This window comes from Lonchura striata, chromosome Z (genome assembly GCF_046129695.1).
Source record: "Lonchura striata isolate bLonStr1 chromosome Z, bLonStr1.mat, whole genome shotgun sequence".
NCBI classification, from domain to species: Eukaryota; Metazoa; Chordata; class Aves; order Passeriformes; family Estrildidae; genus Lonchura; species Lonchura striata.
In genome coordinates this window covers 84,939,685-84,958,450 of record NC_134642.1, presented here as the reverse complement: position 1 = coordinate 84,958,450, position 18,766 = coordinate 84,939,685, and the positions used below count along the sequence as shown (strand labels likewise).

Below are 18,766 nucleotides of genomic sequence, written 5' to 3'. Positions count from 1 at the left end.
TGAATCAAGTAAAATATTACTAATGAGTGATGGAGAATGCTATGCAGATTCTGGCTGAGAAAATACCTAAGCTAAATTAGTGGTTTTTAAGAGGACAGAGCTGTTGATAAAATGCAGTTTAATCTTACAATTTATCACTGCCCCAAAATGGGGCTCAAAATTATCTAACTGAGAGTGGGTGAGTATCTGCCACTTCCCCTGTGTACTTTTTTAAGCTGAAGTCATTTTTTGTGCTCAAAACCACCTTCCACCCAGATGTCTTTACTCTTTCACTTGGAGAAGGAACGGTATTATTCTCCCTCCTCCTCCCCACCCATGACTTCCCTTCACTAAACAATGAATTAATAGACAGAGCTGAAAGTAAAACCAAGCTGAAGACCAGAGAAACATCTCACTGCAACACATGGGATCACATCAAGGGATGTCTGAACATCCCTTCAAAAACACCTCCAAGGAAATCTCTCACCGTGGTAACACATTTCGTGCTGACACCATTCCCCACTGAAATGCAGATGACAGCAGCATTTATGAGCATATCTGCTCTGCTCTTTTAGGTTGTATTTTCTTTTTTTCTTTTTCCTACCAGCTCTCAGGCTGTGTCCATAATTGCAGTGGACACCTGGAGGGACAGCCATATGTCACAGATGCTTTCTCTCCCAGAGCCATCAGAACCCTCAGCTTTGCCCCTCACATCCCAAATATCACAGGCATGCCGACACCCATGACAACAGACACCCTGCCTGTGCCTCCCAGACTAATTAGAAGTGTCACTTTTCTGGTCTCAGACACTCTGCAGCAAAATTCTAATGAGCCTAATGCATGTCTGAAACCATCACCCTTTGCAGCAGACCCCAAAACACATCATTACCATACCGGGTCAGCTCCGTCCTTGTTCTCCATGTGATTTAATTGCAGCTGCTGCTCTTTGTGCAGGATGCTGGAGGACCTGCATTCACCAGCTCTGTGCTAGCAGGGCCTCCTGTCAGCATCATTAGCACAGGAAATGCAAAGTGAATCCCGACTCCACGTGGATAATGAGCGTGCTGGAAAAGAGTGGCCCCAGCAAAGAGCCACTTGCTGCTGATCCACGCCACTAAATTGGTGTTTTAGCATTTCCATTATCAACCTTGCTGCTGGTACAAAGCTGAGGGATGCTGTCAATACATTGACGCAGAAGAGGAATAATTGGGTGGACTCCAGGAGCGCAGTAACACAGATGGGACAGCATTTAGAAGAAAAACGAGCCAGTTCTAGCATGGAGGTATTTATGTGTGTCTCCAACCTATGGGCTCAAAGATATAATTGATCATAGGATCCATATTGGTTTTACTCCATGGAAAAGGCAGGTGCCACACTAAGGATGTATTAGATGAGGTATTTCTGATAGAAATGCCAAAAATCTGATTCTGGAAGATCTCAGTGAGTTCCTGGATTATACACAGTCATGGCCACTGATTAAAAGTGAATTTAGACACACACAGTGGGCTAGACAGCATACCACAAACATGGAATCCTGAATAAATAGACAAAGAAACAACACATTCTGATGAATTTCACCATTGTTCTTTCCTGATGCTTCGCCTCCATGTTTATCAGTACTGACACAAGGAGTCCTGCGTGGAAATTATTGATACTTAATAGTCTGAAAATTGGAAGTGGTTTTTGCATATTCTTTCAATGATTGCTAATACCAAGCTGAGGAACTACTGGATTATTGCTCAATACACACTTTAACCAAGTCAGGTGAAGACAGGAACATATTTATCTCATTTTTATGTGAAACACACTGGCAAAGGGGGCAGGTCTATAAGGGCATTATCTGATTCAGAGCTGGGAAGCTCTGATTTGGAACAGAATCCTTTTAATCTTGCATTTGTTGTGCATACAAAATTATGTTACAGTGCTTTAGATAAAATAGCCTGACACCTGGAGTTGTATGAGCAAAAGCCTTCAAAACTTCTGCTGTTAAACAGTCTTAATTACGTTGACTTTGCAAGAAAAACACCACCCAAAACCAGCAAGCCACCAAATAATAATAAAAATAAGAAAAAAATATTATATATTAGCCATGTAATGAGAAATAGATCCAGTGCAGGTCCTACAGTCCCTATTTGACATCACAGGCAACTCTGGAGTTATTCTGTTCAAGGTGTCTGCAACTTATCTATGTCACATTCAACTTAATTAAATACATGTTCCCCTGTTCCACCTTCTCAGTCTTCTCTGAGCCAGTTGATTTTGATCAAGGGCACACATTTACATTTTTTTTTGGCAAATAAGCAATCCATCTGGGTAAGGACAGCGGACCTGATTGTCACCTCCCCAGCTGCAAAAGAGTAGAGGAAAGGGATGTGTGTTAAAATTGTGTGATTTTCATGAACCTGTCAATTTAAGGACTGATGGCAAAGCAAACTCAAGGCATTTTGTACTTTTGCTGAAATTACAGCTCTCACAATGGTTATGTCCAAACAGAATGCACAGAAAGGAACTTTAAAAGAAATTTGTCACAAGGCTATCACTGGGTGCAGTGGTCAAACACAGACATTTCCATGACCTCCCTCCATATGCAGACAAAAATTCCCTAAAATAGATAAAACTGCCTGGCCAAGCAGTTTTCCACTACCTGAAATACTGTACCTAAACTACACAATAAAGCTTAGAGGGTTTGCACATTCAAAAACAACTTTAACTTGCACTTTGGGTTACTTCGCACCTCTAAAATAATGTTTCTCCTTCAGTCATGACTAACAGGAATAATTAAAATTCACTTAGTGATTTTGATCATAAAAAAAAAATCCCAAGAAACCTCACATGGCTGAAAGTGGAAAATTTTACTGAGAATTTACTTTATTTGCTTCAAACACTCCCATATGAGACCAAAGAACTGTGTGAAAAGCACAGCCAGGCTATTAAATTCCTCACATTTTTTTGACATCTCAACCCCCAGGTGACCAAGACTATCAGATTATGGAAAGGGCAAGAACAGGACAGTGAATTCAGAAGGACACAAATCATTACATCACTACAAAGAAACAAATAATTCAAGACAGTATTTATCAGATTAAGTATTTTTTTCTTTTTTCCTAAATGAAGAAGCCAATCTGCAAAAAGTGTGAAGTTTTTTTTTTTGTTTTTTTGTTTTTTTTTTTTGTTCTAAACATGGAAGAAATTACTTGTTGCTGATTGGGCAATTAAAACAAACAAGATAAATGACAATTTCACACAGAAATAGATGGTTCCATTTAGATATTTTATACCGTGGTATGATTTCTAAGTACCCAAAGCCTAGCAAGACACTCTAGGAATTATCCAGCTGTCTGATAACATGACAAGCATCTCTGATTTTACACAGATAAAACAGCCTGGTGATCTTTTTTTTCGACAGTCCCTCCTGTCTGCTGATTCATGGCTTATAAGCACTCAGCAAAGGGCAGCTTTGAAATTTCCTCCCAGGATTCTACCCCAGCTCCTTCTGTCCCAGTAAACACCCTTCAAATTTCATTACTAAACCAAGGATGTGTGTGTTCGTGTGATGGGAGGGAAGGAAAAAAGGAAGAAAAGGGACAAGAGAGCAGAAAGTACAAAACCCTAGCAGTGGTCTGTGCCTTCTGGCACAGCCCCAAGCTAAAGCTGGGATGTTTTTTGCAGATGACACAACCCTGCATGAGGTTTTTTGGTTTTTTTCCCTCTCTGCATCCCACACCAGGGATGTGCAGTTTGCCTTTGGCATTGCAGTGCTGAGCACCTTCAACCCACTGCTGGACCAGACAGCACAGAGGGGATAAACGTGTCCAGCCTCTTTGTGCTGGGCTCACAGCAAGGGCTGCACTGGGGCAAAATTGGATTTTCCTTCTCAACTTTTATAGTGCACAGCCTTATCCGTTCTTGTGTGTGTATATCAGGACACATCCCCTGTTTGTTTGGGTTTTTTTATTAAAAAAACCAAAACAAACTCAAGAAATCTGTCTCAAAGCCTCCCATGACACACCAGCTTTTCATTTTAAGAAAGGACCTGCTCCACACACACCATTTCCAGCCTTCCACACCACTGGCTAATTAATAAGCATGTTGCCCATAAATCAAAGAGCTTGCTCAATATAATCAAATATTTCTCCAGGTGTTATTAGTTAATGCTGGTAATTCTGTTTGGCTACAAGACAGCAAATGCTATTTATATTTCCCAGGTTATTTTCCTGTTACCATTGGGAGATTTTACTAAAGCAGACCCAGAACCATTTAGAGCAGGTCTGTGCTGCCCAGAGTTTCTCAGGCGAGTCTGGCAGCTGAGAAGAAGCTGGGAATTGCACAATGCAGCAGAATTACAAGGGGAGCAAGGGATGCAACTTGCATAAGGAGACCCAGGAGTTTTATGGCTTTGAAAATGAGACCCCAAGTTACCAGTCCACGAAAGACCTGCACTCACAGTCCCCAAAACGACCCCAGGGAGCCACAGCCTGGTTTGTACACAACTATTGCTCTGGGTATAATGAGCTGTCCAAATGGTTTACTAGTCCTGAAGCAGGTCTTCATCATGAGAAATGCTTCAGGAGCACAAAACAAGAAATATTCCCCAACTGCAGACACCTGGAGTCCCTGGATGACTTTCTCATCCAGAAAAAGGACATTTTTATCAGTTACCCAGGTCTGAGTGCTTCAGTTTTTATGTGGAAAGTCCCAGTAAGATAACCAGTATTTCATCAGAGTCCTGCTTTTTATAAGCAGTCTCACTTCACAACTATGTCCTCAAGTCTTCTTAAAAACCTCTAAAAGCTGCACAACCTTGAGCCCCACGTCCTGCTGCTAACAAACAAGGAAAAGGTGTCCACTGCAATACAGGGCTGCAGGAAGTCTTATGAACAGACCTATCAAATTTATTTATAGACTCATTTGCTGGTGTCAGGTTTTTCTCTTAACAGATTTAGTTTCACCCTCAAATATATGTTTCTAATACACAGTTGCAATTTTTTTCACTAGCTAAAGTGAAAAATAACCCCAAACTCAGCTCACATATTTTAAGGACTGTGTTTACTTAGAAAGCATTTGACTTACTTTTTAAATACCTCAAATGATACCATTATTGTCTGAATCCTTTATCCCTTTGACTTTTCTGTCCTAGTCTTATTTTGATGATTCTGCTGTCCTTAAGTTTTGCTGCTGGAATAGCCCTGGACTAAAACACTGCCAGATGATTTAAATCCTCTTGTGGCAACACTAGTGAAAGAAAAACACATTATTCCCATTTCAGATAGCCACATCACTGCTGAATACAGAGCACTGTCACATCAAATAAGCTGCTCCTGAAGTGCAGCCAAAAATTCAGCTTCCATCTGAAAACCAACAGAGGGAATACTGGAATGACTGGGTGTTTGTTCATTAATCTGAGAGGGAATTTATCTGTGTACCTTTAGGAATAAATACACTCAGACGTTAATAATTTTCAATGGGTTTGCACTGCCTGATGATTATTTGAATTTGAAACCTTGATGGCCATTAAGGCCTTGGGGAGAGAAAATGACATTTTTTAGGCACATCATTCAAGAAATATCCCAATTCTTATGGCACACCCGATATAAATTCTCGATTTTTCTTTGCTCTCTTCCTTTAGGAAAAGCAACAGTTTTACCCTCTGTAAGAAAACACTTACTATATATATTCATTTCCTTCTAGAGATAGTTATGGAAGTCTGAAAATCCATTTGCTCCAAGAAATTCTTCTATTATATTACTCAGTCATTTTAATTGCAAATTTTAAGCTGATCCACTACATACATCTAATTATCTTTAAATGAAAAATACTTGTAATTCTAGTGCAGAAAATTACTATTTCTGTTTAATGGAAGCCTGTAATCAGCATGATTTACTTTCTTACTCCTAAAAACTTCAGTAGCTGTGAAGTGAATAAAAGAAATGCGAAATGGCTTAAAAATATCTCTAACACAGCTGAAATCAATGGAGTGTATTTAAAACCTCTGATTTTGAAGGACAAATATTTGCAAGCTGTAGGTCTTGGTGATCAAGAAACAATCCGTTCAGGTATTAATTGTGGAACTATCCCACGTGTCTATACCAATTTGATGGGTTTTACTTGGGTTTAGTGACTTTGGTGACTTGGGCAGGGAAGAAGGAACACCACCAGAATACCAAAAAGAAACAGGAGAAAGCATCATGGAATCTTTATCATGATAGCATTTAGGAACTCAAAATACAGATGGCCTCAAAGAGAAGTTGCTTCATATTTCTCCACAAAGTAGCTACATAATTTGCCTGAAACGTGATCAAAAAATGAAAAGAAGTTTGTTGTTTTGTTTTTTTTTAGTAATTTACTATTAAAAATAATTATATTATGATTTTAAAAATACAGAACTTTAACAACAAGCCACACCTCTGCTCTCATTTATTGCTAAATCAAAATTCACCCTTGCTGGAATGACACAGAAAAATTTATCCTGGCCCTTGAATAACAGAACCTTTTTGGTTTTAACCTTATGGGAAGAGTAAGAAGAAAACATAGAGATACATATGAAAAGCACAGGGAATGCAGCCCCAGCAGGAAATCCCCAGACAGGCTGATTCTAGTAAATATCATCTTTAGATGCCTGAAACATTGGTCATACAGCAAGACTTTGCAGTATCAATATAGTTAAAAGCATCTTGGCTTTATTCTACTATTTCTATATGTTCTACAGCTATTTCCAGACTCATCTCTTAAGCTTATATGGAATTATTTGAACATAGTTGAGATTTTTGGGTTTTTGTGGAGCTGTTGTTTAGGTTTTATTTTTCTTGTGTTGTTTTTGTTTTGTTTGGGTTTATTTTGGTTTGGTTTGGGTTTTTTGTTTTGGGGATGGATTTCAGAGAGATTTTTGTGTGTGTGCACTGAGATTTTGTGTTTGGCGCTTTTTTTGTTGTTTTGGTATTTTTTGGGATTTTTTGGCTTTTCTTGGGGGGTTTTGTCTATTTGTTTCATTGGGGGGGGTATTTGTTAGTTTGCTTATATTTTTTTTGTTTTTTTTTAGTTTGGTTGGTTGTTTTGTTATCCTGGTAGAAAAATGCTCATGAATGGTACTGAATAAATGTTTGAGGAAGCAAACACTGGCAAAAAAAAAATGACCTTCCTGCATGTACCCAAACTCTGCACAGCTCACGTCTGTAAAAGGAGGCAGAGGACAGGAGCAGCAAATTCTTTAAGGTGCTGCTCTCTGTCAAAAATCTGGGACAAGACTCTCAGCTGGTGGAAGACAGAGATGTTCCAAAATTCTGGCTCCCAACCAGAAGCAAGCAGAGCTACTTTTAAAAACAGCAACTGCTGCCAGCAAGGTATAGAAACAAAAACATAAATAACCTTAGGTTGCTTTTGCCTCTCTGGCTCATTTCCTCTGAGACTCTGCTATCTCTATTTCCATAAAGATGTTCTGCCATTTTACTTTTTCCTGAAGGACTGAACTAAAAAAGTTAACCTGTGCAAGATCTGTCCTCCATTCTACTTTTATCTGAGGATAAATACTGTCCACTTAGGATCTTTTTACAATTTGATATGTAAAAAGTTAAGGAGGACAAAAAGACTGATATGTTCCATCAGCTTTTCCCAAAAAAGCCAGGTAAAAAATTACAGATATTTAAATATAGTTTATTTTTAGCTAGAGTTTTCGACAGGCCATTTTTATCTGAAAGAGGAAAGAGAAATTAATTTCAACTGTTTCAAGAATTGAGTAAATTAATGTGTAGTTTCTTGAACACTACCCTTCCTTGAGTTTATGCAGACAGGGAATAAAATGTAAGAAGACACTATTTCAGAATTCTAATATTTACAAGTCTTAATAGATGCAGCTTTTCAAATACTGTTTAAGGGCAAGACACTAAAATATCCTGAAATGGGGAGCTAGAGAAAAAAATGGAACAGTTCCTCATCTTCCTCTGGCAACACAGACTCTGCAAATAGAACACAAATGGAAGTCTGGGTCCCACATCAAATTAACTCACAATTCCTGTTTCCCACTGGACAATTCTGACTCTGACATATACAAAATTGATTAGAGATGTGTTTTCACAAAAAATTCTCCTGTATGCTCTCAACGGCCAGTAAAGTACTTTGATTCTTTCACATTCCAAAGGACCTGTGCTCTTTTTGTTTTTTCCTTTGTGTGTATGTGTTTTTCTTTTGTTTGCTTGTTTGCTTGTTTGTTTCTAAGTTTCTAAGGATGGAAAAGCAGAGAAAACAACCAAGTTTCACTAATGGGGAGCAACGACCTCTCCCTGTGGCCTAAGTTAGCAGACCAGTGCCTCAAACTACCAAGATGTGCTGCTCATCACACCCCATTCCAGAGATGTGCTTCTCCTCCTGCAGGATAAATTGGAACCTGACTAATGTTGTCTGACATAAAATCACGTTCCCTTCTCTCTTTCTTGCATGAAAAATGCTCTAGTGCCCAGTGAGCTCACTGAATCTTTACACATGGCCATTTGAAACTTCTGCGGGTGTTGACTGAAGTAAATAATTTTCTAAGTCAGTTCAATTAAATCATGCACCAGACTGTTTTTTGAAGGCTAATGAGACTGGTGAGATCTGCATGCAATACTGATCCAGCATTCTGCATAATATTATAGCACATAACACATTAATTTGCTTGAAACTTATGTTTAAAAATACATTTTTCCTTCACCTTTTTTTCCCCCAAATGACTTACACTTTGACTTTCGTGAGCTAAATCTTAAATGATCTCCCAGATGGCTACACAACCGGTTCCAGGACTTACATCCCCTGATGACCCACATTAGATTGGTGTAATTATGGGGCAGACCAGACCAAGGCATCTGGAATTCCTTGGAAATTCCTGTCCTTGGAAATGACTGCAAAGGAGGAGGCCATGGCAGCATGAAGGGCTAGGGGTTTTCAAAACTCAGCCCAACATATGCAATACCTGTACACACCCTCGAGTCTCAATGTGGAATTTCCCCAATTTCCCCTCATTTCTCATTTTAGAGCAGAGTCTCTCCTGCTTGCCCTTTTCTTTTGAAAAAATACAGGTCCTGGAACTTGGACTACAATAATTCGGATTCTTCTCCAAGACCTTTATAACAGATTCATTGCCTCTCATTCAAATTACCATTTTTCACTCTCCATCAGCTCAAGCAGTGTGGTTACAAAGCAGATTTTTCTCCCACATGAGAAAATTAGAACCAGCTGGACATGTTCAACTAGGTGGTTTAGAAACTTCATCAGGGGAAGTTTTTCCCTTTTTCCTACACGCTTCAAGGGGCAGACAGAAGAGCTCTTCCTGACACACACTGGAAGTTCTGGATAGAGAGATATGGATAAGGAAGAACAAGGAGTTGAGCCCTAACTTTCACAGCCCTCAAGAAGCACATTAAAAAGAGAACTACTCCCTCCAAGTCTTCAGGGACCTTGAATTTCTGCCATTTTATGAATTATCCTGTATTATAACAGCTTCTATGGAACAAAATAGCACTGAAATACTGACCAGTATTACTTTGCTTGCCATTTGATTCTACAAGGGGTGAGAGTGAGGAGGTGGATGATATTATGCCAGTTTTTTTCCTTAATTATTCCCCCAGGACACCTCTTTTCCTAGCCACTGGCATAGCTAATCACCCCAAGTTCTCATCTGCTGGGATTTGTACTAATTTGACATCTCTCACTCAGGCTTTCAGAAATGGGATGGTAGATTTCCAACTGCTGTTGCAGAGCACTGCACAGGGCTCTTGCTTCATTTCGATCATTAATGTCCCTTTGTGTCTCCATTTTCTCTCTCTCTCTCCTACCACGTCCCACACATGTCACCCCTCTGTGTTTTCAAAGCTCTTTGAAGAGTCTCTTAATGAATCATCAATTACTCAGTAACAAAAAGTCCAGCAGAACTTTCCATGTATTTGAAAATTTGTCACCAAAGCACTCTGTGTTTCATTCTCTCCCATGTCACCTTTTAGCTTTGGAAAGGTGTTTTTAAGAGGTCCAACAAAGCTGCTTTTCATCTTTTCTGAACCCATCCTTAAAGCTCTCTGTGTCACACCATACCCAAACCTTTGCTTATATCAGGCAATTGCTGTAGCCATTTTGACCATCACAATCTCTCTTCATCAGAAATGAGAACTTCAGAATTCTCCATTCTGTGCTCAGGTATTGTTTTTTCTTATCCTGAGGCTGCAAGATTTGGGATTTTTTTTTTTTTTTCTGTATGGTTGGTTAATACAATCCATGGTGCCTGCCAATATGTCCCTAGATGCTGTGAGAACAGAATTAGGCAAATTTACTTAACTGTGGTCTTCCAAGGACTGCCATGAAAGCTTTTGCCATACCACTGGCACAAGAATTCAATACACATTCTCATAAAGAGATACAGATACACTACTCAGCCCAATTACTGCTCTTAATATTTGCAAGGCAGTTTCATGCTCAAGATCAGAAAGTATATGAGCAGCAATGGGATGTTTTCACAGCAAAGCTTCAAGCCAAAGGATAAAAAATAAAACACAGGTGTTCTTGCACCTGCAGCAGCTCCTCGCTTCCTGCAGGATTCAGAGGGGCTGCATATGCAGGAACACAATGACATGAAAAATCTGTTTTACATTTGAGATGTGCACCAGGTAAAGGAAGGAAACCTTATCAAAGGAAGTATATAAATTCTCCTCTCTTTCTCTCACTTTCTTTGTTGAGCCCAGACCTGGACCATCCACACAGCAGGACCAATGTGGGATTTAAGGACTGGTGATCCTTTTTCTCTTTCTCCCCCTGCCACCTTTATGTCTCTTCTATCCTGATTTGTCCAGACATGGTTATCCTATTCTACCCCTTCCTCCATACCAAAGTTCATTAAGAGGATGGGGAGCATGCCATTTATGATTGTAATTGTTAAAGTTGAGATCTTAGTATGTGAAGTTTGCTGCTGGAGCTTGTAAAACTTAAGGGCTTATTAACCAAAGCTTTTCAGAGTTAATAGTGGTTAACTGCTGGAGTTAAGGCAACTGGATAATAAAGAATTCCCTTGACACATGGATGGGTGTTTCTTTTCAGCCTGATGAGAATTTATACATCTTGCCCCCTGCTAAATGGTCAAGAGCTTTGGGACTCTCTCCCTCTGGGAGGGTATTCTGGTGTGTAAGCACGTTCAGAGATCTGAGCATTAATCCTGAACACAATCCTCAGCTGAGTATTTGGGTGTTAAAAGGTGCAATGTTTGCATCTCAGGGCATACCTTCCAGAAGCACAGCACTGAAAGTTGTGCCTTTTCCTACGTCTAAGTTCTACTGACTGCTCTCAATCCCTAACGAGGGCAATCAAAGGCAATGAAAGCTGTCTGGCTTATTGGGCTGACACGTTTTCACTTTTCAAGCAAAAGAAACACTTCATACCAAACACAGCTCATGATCAACGGCCAGTAATCAAAACCATTTAATTCACACATCTCTACTTATGCAGGTTGCCATATACTGATCAGCTGTGTTTACACACTGCTTTCATTAATAAACCAGTGCAGGGTACATTCATTTTACTGGCTAATTTGCTTGAAACTGATTTCCTGAGGCAGAGCCAGTGAACTGAAGAACCTATAGGTTCTGTGAAAGATATAAAACCACTTTCTATTAGTTTTAAATATCAGCTACTTTATTATACAAAATACCTCATTTTTTACCTCAGTCAAGAAACAGGGAGGCTTTAAATTAGATAATTAATTATTAGAAAATGTCTCTTCCTCCCTCAGAGCGTAACCAAAATGAATCACCAATTCAGTTCATTTTAACTTGTTCCCTAAACACTCAGCAGAGTTGTTAAACTCTTCACATGATCACTGAATCTCAAATCTATAAACTTCATCATCTGAGCAGGAGGTTTTCATCTGAGATCTGTAGTGCCAAAACCAGAATTCATTTAAAAATTCAGGCTCATAACTTCATTCCAATGTATTTGGAAAAAACCCATGATTTTCTGTCACAATCTGGAAATTGGACATTTCTATTACCATCTCTAGGAGGAAAATGTGCAAGATGAGTCTTTACATATTGTGACTCATTTCTTTTTCCACTTGGATTTCATAAACAAAAATAAAGGAAACTTACTAATGCAACTAAATCTTTGGTTTGGGGTTCTTACTGGCAGCCAACACAACTGCAAGACTATAAAGTGAAAACTGCAAAATGAAAAAAAAAGAGAACACTGAAAATCACAGCCTCGTTTTTTTTATGTTGCTTAGTCTACTTTATTAATTATAAGCAACAATTACAAAGTAAATGAGCAAACAAAACCAAAAAACACCAGATGCATCCTGCATGTATTAAATTTTATTTTGCCAGCATCTACATAAAATACAACACTATTCTTTCCTTTCAGAGGAGACATTGTTCTGCAGTATGGAATTGAGCAATGCTCTATCTCACACAGATACTCAAAATGAGGGTGATGAGGGGCACAAGATTTCATCCTCACCCCTAGTGAGAGCTATATTTACAGAGAAAATTATTCTGATCCTCCTGCCACACGCTGCTGTCTCTGTCTCCTCAGTCTCACCCTTCTGCAGAGACTCAGGATTGAGGATTTCTCCTCAATCTGTGCCTGCAATGACACAGCCCAGGTCCCACAGGTCCCTCTGCTTGCAGGGCAGGAGATCCAGTCCTCAACAACACCAGGCTCTCCCTGACCTCACACCCATTTAAACAGTCCTTTCCTAAATTGGGGATCAAAAAACTAAACACCTGAGGGAGTCCAGGGCTTCCCTCTGGCTGCCCTGGCTGCCCTGGGACCCTGGCAGGGTCAGGAACCCCCTGGACAGAGCCCCCAGAGACACTGGCTGTGATCTCTGCCCATGGAAAAGAGTTTCCAATCTTACAGGATGAATTACAAGCTCTCAGTGTTTGATATCAGTAATAATTAAGTGTGGCACGGGTGCAAAAGTAAAGTTTTAGGATTCTAGATGAGGGGTCCAAAGGGGACAAGATGGAGGAAATTGGGTGTGCCTTGTCCTTTTTCTCCTTCTTCATGCCCTCCATGTTTCACTGTGGTGTTGGCATTTTTCTGTTGGTTCAGGCTGGGGACACACTGTCCAACGTAGGTGACAGATATTGGCACGTTCTTGTAAATCCAGCCCAGGGAGTTTCTGGTATTTAATGTTTGTCACATCCCACTGAGGGCAGAGCCCCACACGCTGCCCTGCAGGACAGAGCTGGGCAGGGCAGCAGAACATGTGAGAGATCAACAGAATAAACAACCTGGAAACCAGCACAGACCAATTATGGCTTCTGCTTTGGCAGGGGGCTGACAGACAGAGACTTTCTACAATCTGGGATCATCAATAGCTCAGATTCTGACAAACACCCGTGCTCTAACAGGGGTTCTCCCTCCCAAAGGCAGGACTTGCCGTTTGTTGTTCTTTATAGATCCTTTTGGTTTATTGCCCCAGCATGGCCCCTCTTTGATGGACCTTGAGGGCATCCCTGGTCACCTGTCAGGGGTACTCAGCTCAGGGCACCCATGCAGACGTGAAATAAAAGAAGCCCAAGACAGAACCCAGCTGATGCAAAACTCCAGAGTGATATGACTGATCAACTACTGCCCTCTGAGTCCCAGCAGGGCAACCAGGATTTGTGTGTGTCCCTCTGTCCATCTCCTGAGACATCTCTGTCCCCGTGCAGGTGGAGCAGTGACAGCCCCAGCCCCGCCAGGCTCAGGACACCTCTGCTCTGCCCAGAGCCTGCAGCCACCTCTGCCAGCACACCGCGTGGCTCAGGTGGGGTTTAACCCAAACCTGCTGAGAGCCCCGGGCTCCTTCTCCATCCCCACCCAGGAGCTGCTCCGTGGTGCTCCCGGCACCAGCCAGACTGGAGCTTCCCCTTCAGCTGGCCTCGGGGACTTTTTCGGATATGGGAGCAGCATTCACCTTTGTTTGGCCACCAGGGCCGTCCCTGGGTGTCCCAGAGGTGACAGATGTCTCACCCTGCACAGGAACTGTCCAGTCCCAGCCCCTTGGATGAAATCCATCCTGTCCATCCTGTCCCACTGACCTGGGGGACATTGTGTTGATATTCTCAGTTCAGTCAGAGAGAAAAGAGAAAGATTTCTGCCAGGCTAAGCCTGGGAAAAAGTCCCAGAGGAATAGAAACAATCTTGCTTTCCATTCATATTGTTCATAGATATGTTCTACCACACTGACCTAAGCCCAGTGCACCAATCAGGTGAAATGTTTTTACTTTAACACCAATGGAATTTATGTGCACGATGTTCTCTATAAAAGAGAGAAGTGCTTTTGAATAAACATCCATTTGCCTTCTGAAATTGTACAAGTCATTTCACACGTCCCTGGCTCAACAGCGTCAACATTGTATTAATTTCCCTTTTTTCCCCCCTTTCCTTAGTCCCCTGCAATTGCAAAAGCAGAGGTGGGGATGAGACGTGACACCAGAAATTATGAATTTCCAGCTTCCTCCACCATGGACATTTCCACCCACAGCTCATTTGGGGGTGCTCCCTTTCGTTTCCCTCCTGTCTCACAACACAGGACTGGAGTTGTTGGCAAGAGTAAATGGCCACGGCAACACCTACACTTGAAAGACAGAGGTCCTCATTTTGGGGATAAATAATGTTACCCAACTGGCACATTGCAAAAGGGCACCCTTGCCATTTTGTAGAAAAAAAACCAAAAAATTTTGTATAATTGCTGGCAAGCAGCTCAGATAATAAAGAGACTCACAGTGGTTGAGGCATGACAAACCTAATTCAGTGCTGGCAGTTTTTATCTCTGTTTTTGACTGAAAAACATAAATCCAAACCAAGGAATGTACTATAGCAAGCAAAAATTTCAGAGAGGCTTTAGCCCACTCTCCAGTAGGCTTTAATACGGTCTTTTTTTCCCAAAGGTTCTTTGAAACCATAAAATTATAAACTATGTCTAGAATAACAAAAAACTGTACATCTGATCTGAAGATTTAATTATTTAGTTTAGACATAAAGTGACAGCTTGCAATATAGATAATAGTTTTGGCAAAGATGTAGACGTTAATCTAGAAGCAGCTTCAGTGTAAAGCTGTTCTGGCTGTATTCAATAGAAGTGTCAGTGTATTATTAAAATCAAGAGAAGCCACAAAAATCCATATTTCTCAAAAAGTTAAATCTGAAAAGCAACCTACTTTCAGCGTCAAGTTTGGATTTACATCTCTCAGGGCCCTTGGTCTTTGAACCACCAACTGAAAAATCAAAAATCCTGAAGTTCAATAGAGTTCAAAATGGGAAACAAGAAAAAAAATAAACCAAAGAAGAAGAAAAAAGGATAAAATAATAAACCAGAGAAAAGCAGTGGGCAAAGGTATAATATAAATGAAAACACTTTCAAATAACATCATGTTTGATACAGTGAATCTCTTGGTCTACATTACTTGCCCTAAGTGTATTGCTGCTGCACCGGGCACCAGTTCTTGGCCATTATAACTTGTAATATTAGAACTATTAGAAAGCTTTCAATTAATGGAAAGTTCCAGGAAAAGTGAAAAATTCCATGTAAAGCCTTTGTGTAAGGGAAGAAATCAGGATTTCATTGAAACATCAGGCCTGAAGAAATAAAAAATCCAGCCAGACAGACAACAATTACACCTCTTTCTACAAAAGTACACTAATAAATAAGTAAATATAGAAATTTTTTTTTTTTATTTACTCTGCCAGACAACAGTACATGCAGTCGGAAAATTCAAGGTAGTTAGTGATAAACAAACTAGGTCACTACACAAGATACCAAGGATAAATTTTACAGTTATTTTTAATGCAGGGGAACACTCTCAGACAATTTTTGACAGCCTGAGACAGCTGTACTGAATGCAGAAATCTGTTTTGTCTACAAACATCACCACCACTCTTCACTTTTTGGTGAACACTTGCAGAATGTAAATACTGGATGAAGATATGTCCTGTGTTATTGCTTACAGATATGTTAGGAAAAGGCAAATGCCAAAAAAAAAAAAAAAAAATACATGGTAGAACAGCAACACCCCTTCCTTCCCAGTTAATTCGGAGACAATTCCTGCCACTGCCATTTTCAGACTCCCTGTGAGGTGTGACAGGACCATATGGGGACACACCTGTGCTGTCTAAAAACAACCCTGGCACTACACCACAAACTCCAGAGAGATGCAATGTCTTCAAATTCCTCATTTCCAGCAGGAGAATATCGGGTCCTTTATGTCTTAAAGAGCATAAAGACTAAATACTCTCCCTTTTCACCCAGGCAGAATAAACAAGAATTCCTCAGTCACTGGTGGAATGTTGTCCATGCCTTTTGTGCTTTTCTCCCCAAAGCATAAAACCTGGGTGAAGCCAAAGAGCAGGGGTGATTCAAGGAGGGTAGGAGGCAAAATAAGTTGGTATTTTATTTTTTAAACTATATCAACTTTGAAGAAGCACCTTCCATAAGGCCAATTTCAACAGATACACATTCTACCCTGTAATCTGCTAGAACAGCAATTTTGTGTCTTTTATGTTGTTCTTTTTCAAAGAACATATGTACTATCTCTGAAATCTTTAGTAATCTCTTTTCTGTATCTTAACAGAAAAGTGGGGCTGAAAAAAAACAGGCTCTTTCCACAGCTGCTTTTCCTACAGAAAAGGTTCTGAGACCCTACATAAAAAGCTTTTAAAAATTAGCCCAACTGTTACAAGATGTATATACCATGTTGTAAACAGGCCAGGCGTTTTCAATTTCAATTGTAAAAGCTTCTTGCATCTCATTTTGAAAATGAAAAAGAAATGAGAATCTCCTACATGCATGGTAATAAAGTGAGAATAACACTGAATGACATTAAATGAGAGTTCTCCTGAAACAGCATTTCCAGATTCCCTGTTTTTGAGACCTCTGAAAATCTTTATTTCCAGTATAGCAGCTCTTCTCTCACACACACAAAATGAAATGAATATTCAAGTAGCTGCTGTGGCTTCAACAGTGGAGCTGGAACTACAGGAGCCCCAAAACATCGCTTTCATCAGGCATAAGTCGTCAAAACTCATAATTTCTCTAAAAGTAGATGCCTTTTTCCACTTGATGTATCGACCTTTGTTTTCAGACTGCAGAGATGGAAGGTACAGACACGTCAAGGATAAGAGATGGGTGCAAGGACAGGAAAAATTTTGATGTGACACAAAGGACAAAAGACTGCTATGATTATGATTGCTATTCATTATTATTATTAGAGCATTAGCAGAGTGAAAGGGCAGCTTCCTGAAACTCAGAAAACATTAAAATTATCGTTTTTTTCTGCAGTTCTTTAGGTCTGCAAATGGTGCTCCTCTAGATTAATATATATATAATTAAATACCAGTGATTTTTGTTCCAGTGAAGTCGGGGTACAATTTTGGGATATTTCTCCTTCCCTCCTCTGTCTCAAAGGGAAATGTATAGATGGAATTTAAAATTCTGTTCAGATTTTCCTACAAGCATAATGCTTTAACTGGAAATAAACTGGAAAAGAAACCAATGTACCCATTGTTAATTGTTTATTACTCTCTACGGGAAATTTTTTAAAAACCCACAAAAACCTCAAGAATTTGTTTATCAAAAATCCCAAACAATCAAGCAGCAGGCTAATTGGTCAAAATTGGTCAGTCAGGAGTCTCAGATACTTTGAAGAGTTTTCTCTTTTTCCTCCTGAAGTAACTGAAGCATACAATGCTTTTACACATTTTGTCTTGTTCCTTTTCCTTCCTTTCTTTCTTTCTTTCTTTCTTTCTTTCTTTCTTTCTTTCTTTCTTTCTTTCTTTCTTTCTTTCTTTCTTTCTTTCTTTCTTTCTTTCTTTCTTTCTTTCTTTCTTTCTTTCTTTCTTTCTTTCTTTCTTTCTTTCTTTCTTTCTTTCTCTTTCTTTCTTTCTTTCTTTCTTTCTTTCTTTCTTTCTTTCTTTCTTTCCTTCTTTCTTTCCTTCTTTCTTTCCTTCTTTCTCTCTTTCCTTCTTTCTCTCTTTCTTTCTTTCTCTCTTTCTTTCTTTCTTTCTTTCTTTCTTTCTTTCTTTCTTTCTTTCTTTCTTTCTTTTCTTTTCTTTTCTTTTCTTTCTTTTCTTTTTATTTTCTTTCTTTCTTTGTCTTTTTCTTTCTTTCTTCCTACCTTCCTACCTTCTTCCTGCTTTCCACCTGGTCTGAACGAAGGAGCCAGAGCCACATTGGCTCCCTGGTATTTTTCAAACACATTTCTTGCTTGGAATTAAGCCAGAGCAGGATTTCTAGGGCAGGCAGCTCCTCCTGTTTCCACTGAGAGCACATGGGGAGCTGCTGAGCTTCACCTGCTCTGCGTGGCCCAGGAGCAATCTTTATCCACAAGACAAATATTTGCTACAAAATAATTAGGGGAGGGAAGAAAACACTGTAATTTGTCCTCAACAACCTACTGGGATAGACTAATCAACACTGGATCTGCCCCAGGATGGTGAGATGGCCACTTTGGACTAGGAGATAGCCAGAGAAATGTGGAATTTGCTCCTCTGCCTTAATCCAAGCCAAGACAATGCAGAAGGAATGCAAGGGATGCTCATGGATCTGACTTCTGCGCATTTCCACAGGGGGGAATACACAGCTGTACTCAAGGCAGGGAGAAATCTGGCATCCTGTGTCTTAGAGTTGGTCCAGAAATGTATTTCTTGGGAAGAAAAATGTGTAAAACTGGCATTGAGAAAACTATCCATAACTCACTCCTGAAGAAACCAGCTGAGGACACATCCAGTGTTCAACATCCCTGTCCCTGTCACTTGCTTCTCCTTCCTTGTCCCCATCTCCCTTCCTAACACCATCACT

The 18,766-nt window shown here is 40.0% G+C and overlaps 1 protein-coding gene across 2 annotated transcripts in view; it reads right to left on the bottom strand.

Moving 5' to 3' along the window:
- EDIL3 (EGF like and discoidin domains 3) overlaps window positions 1-18,766 on the bottom strand; it is a 238,745-nt gene that overhangs the window by 208,044 nt on the left and 11,935 nt on the right. The window lies entirely within an intron of this gene.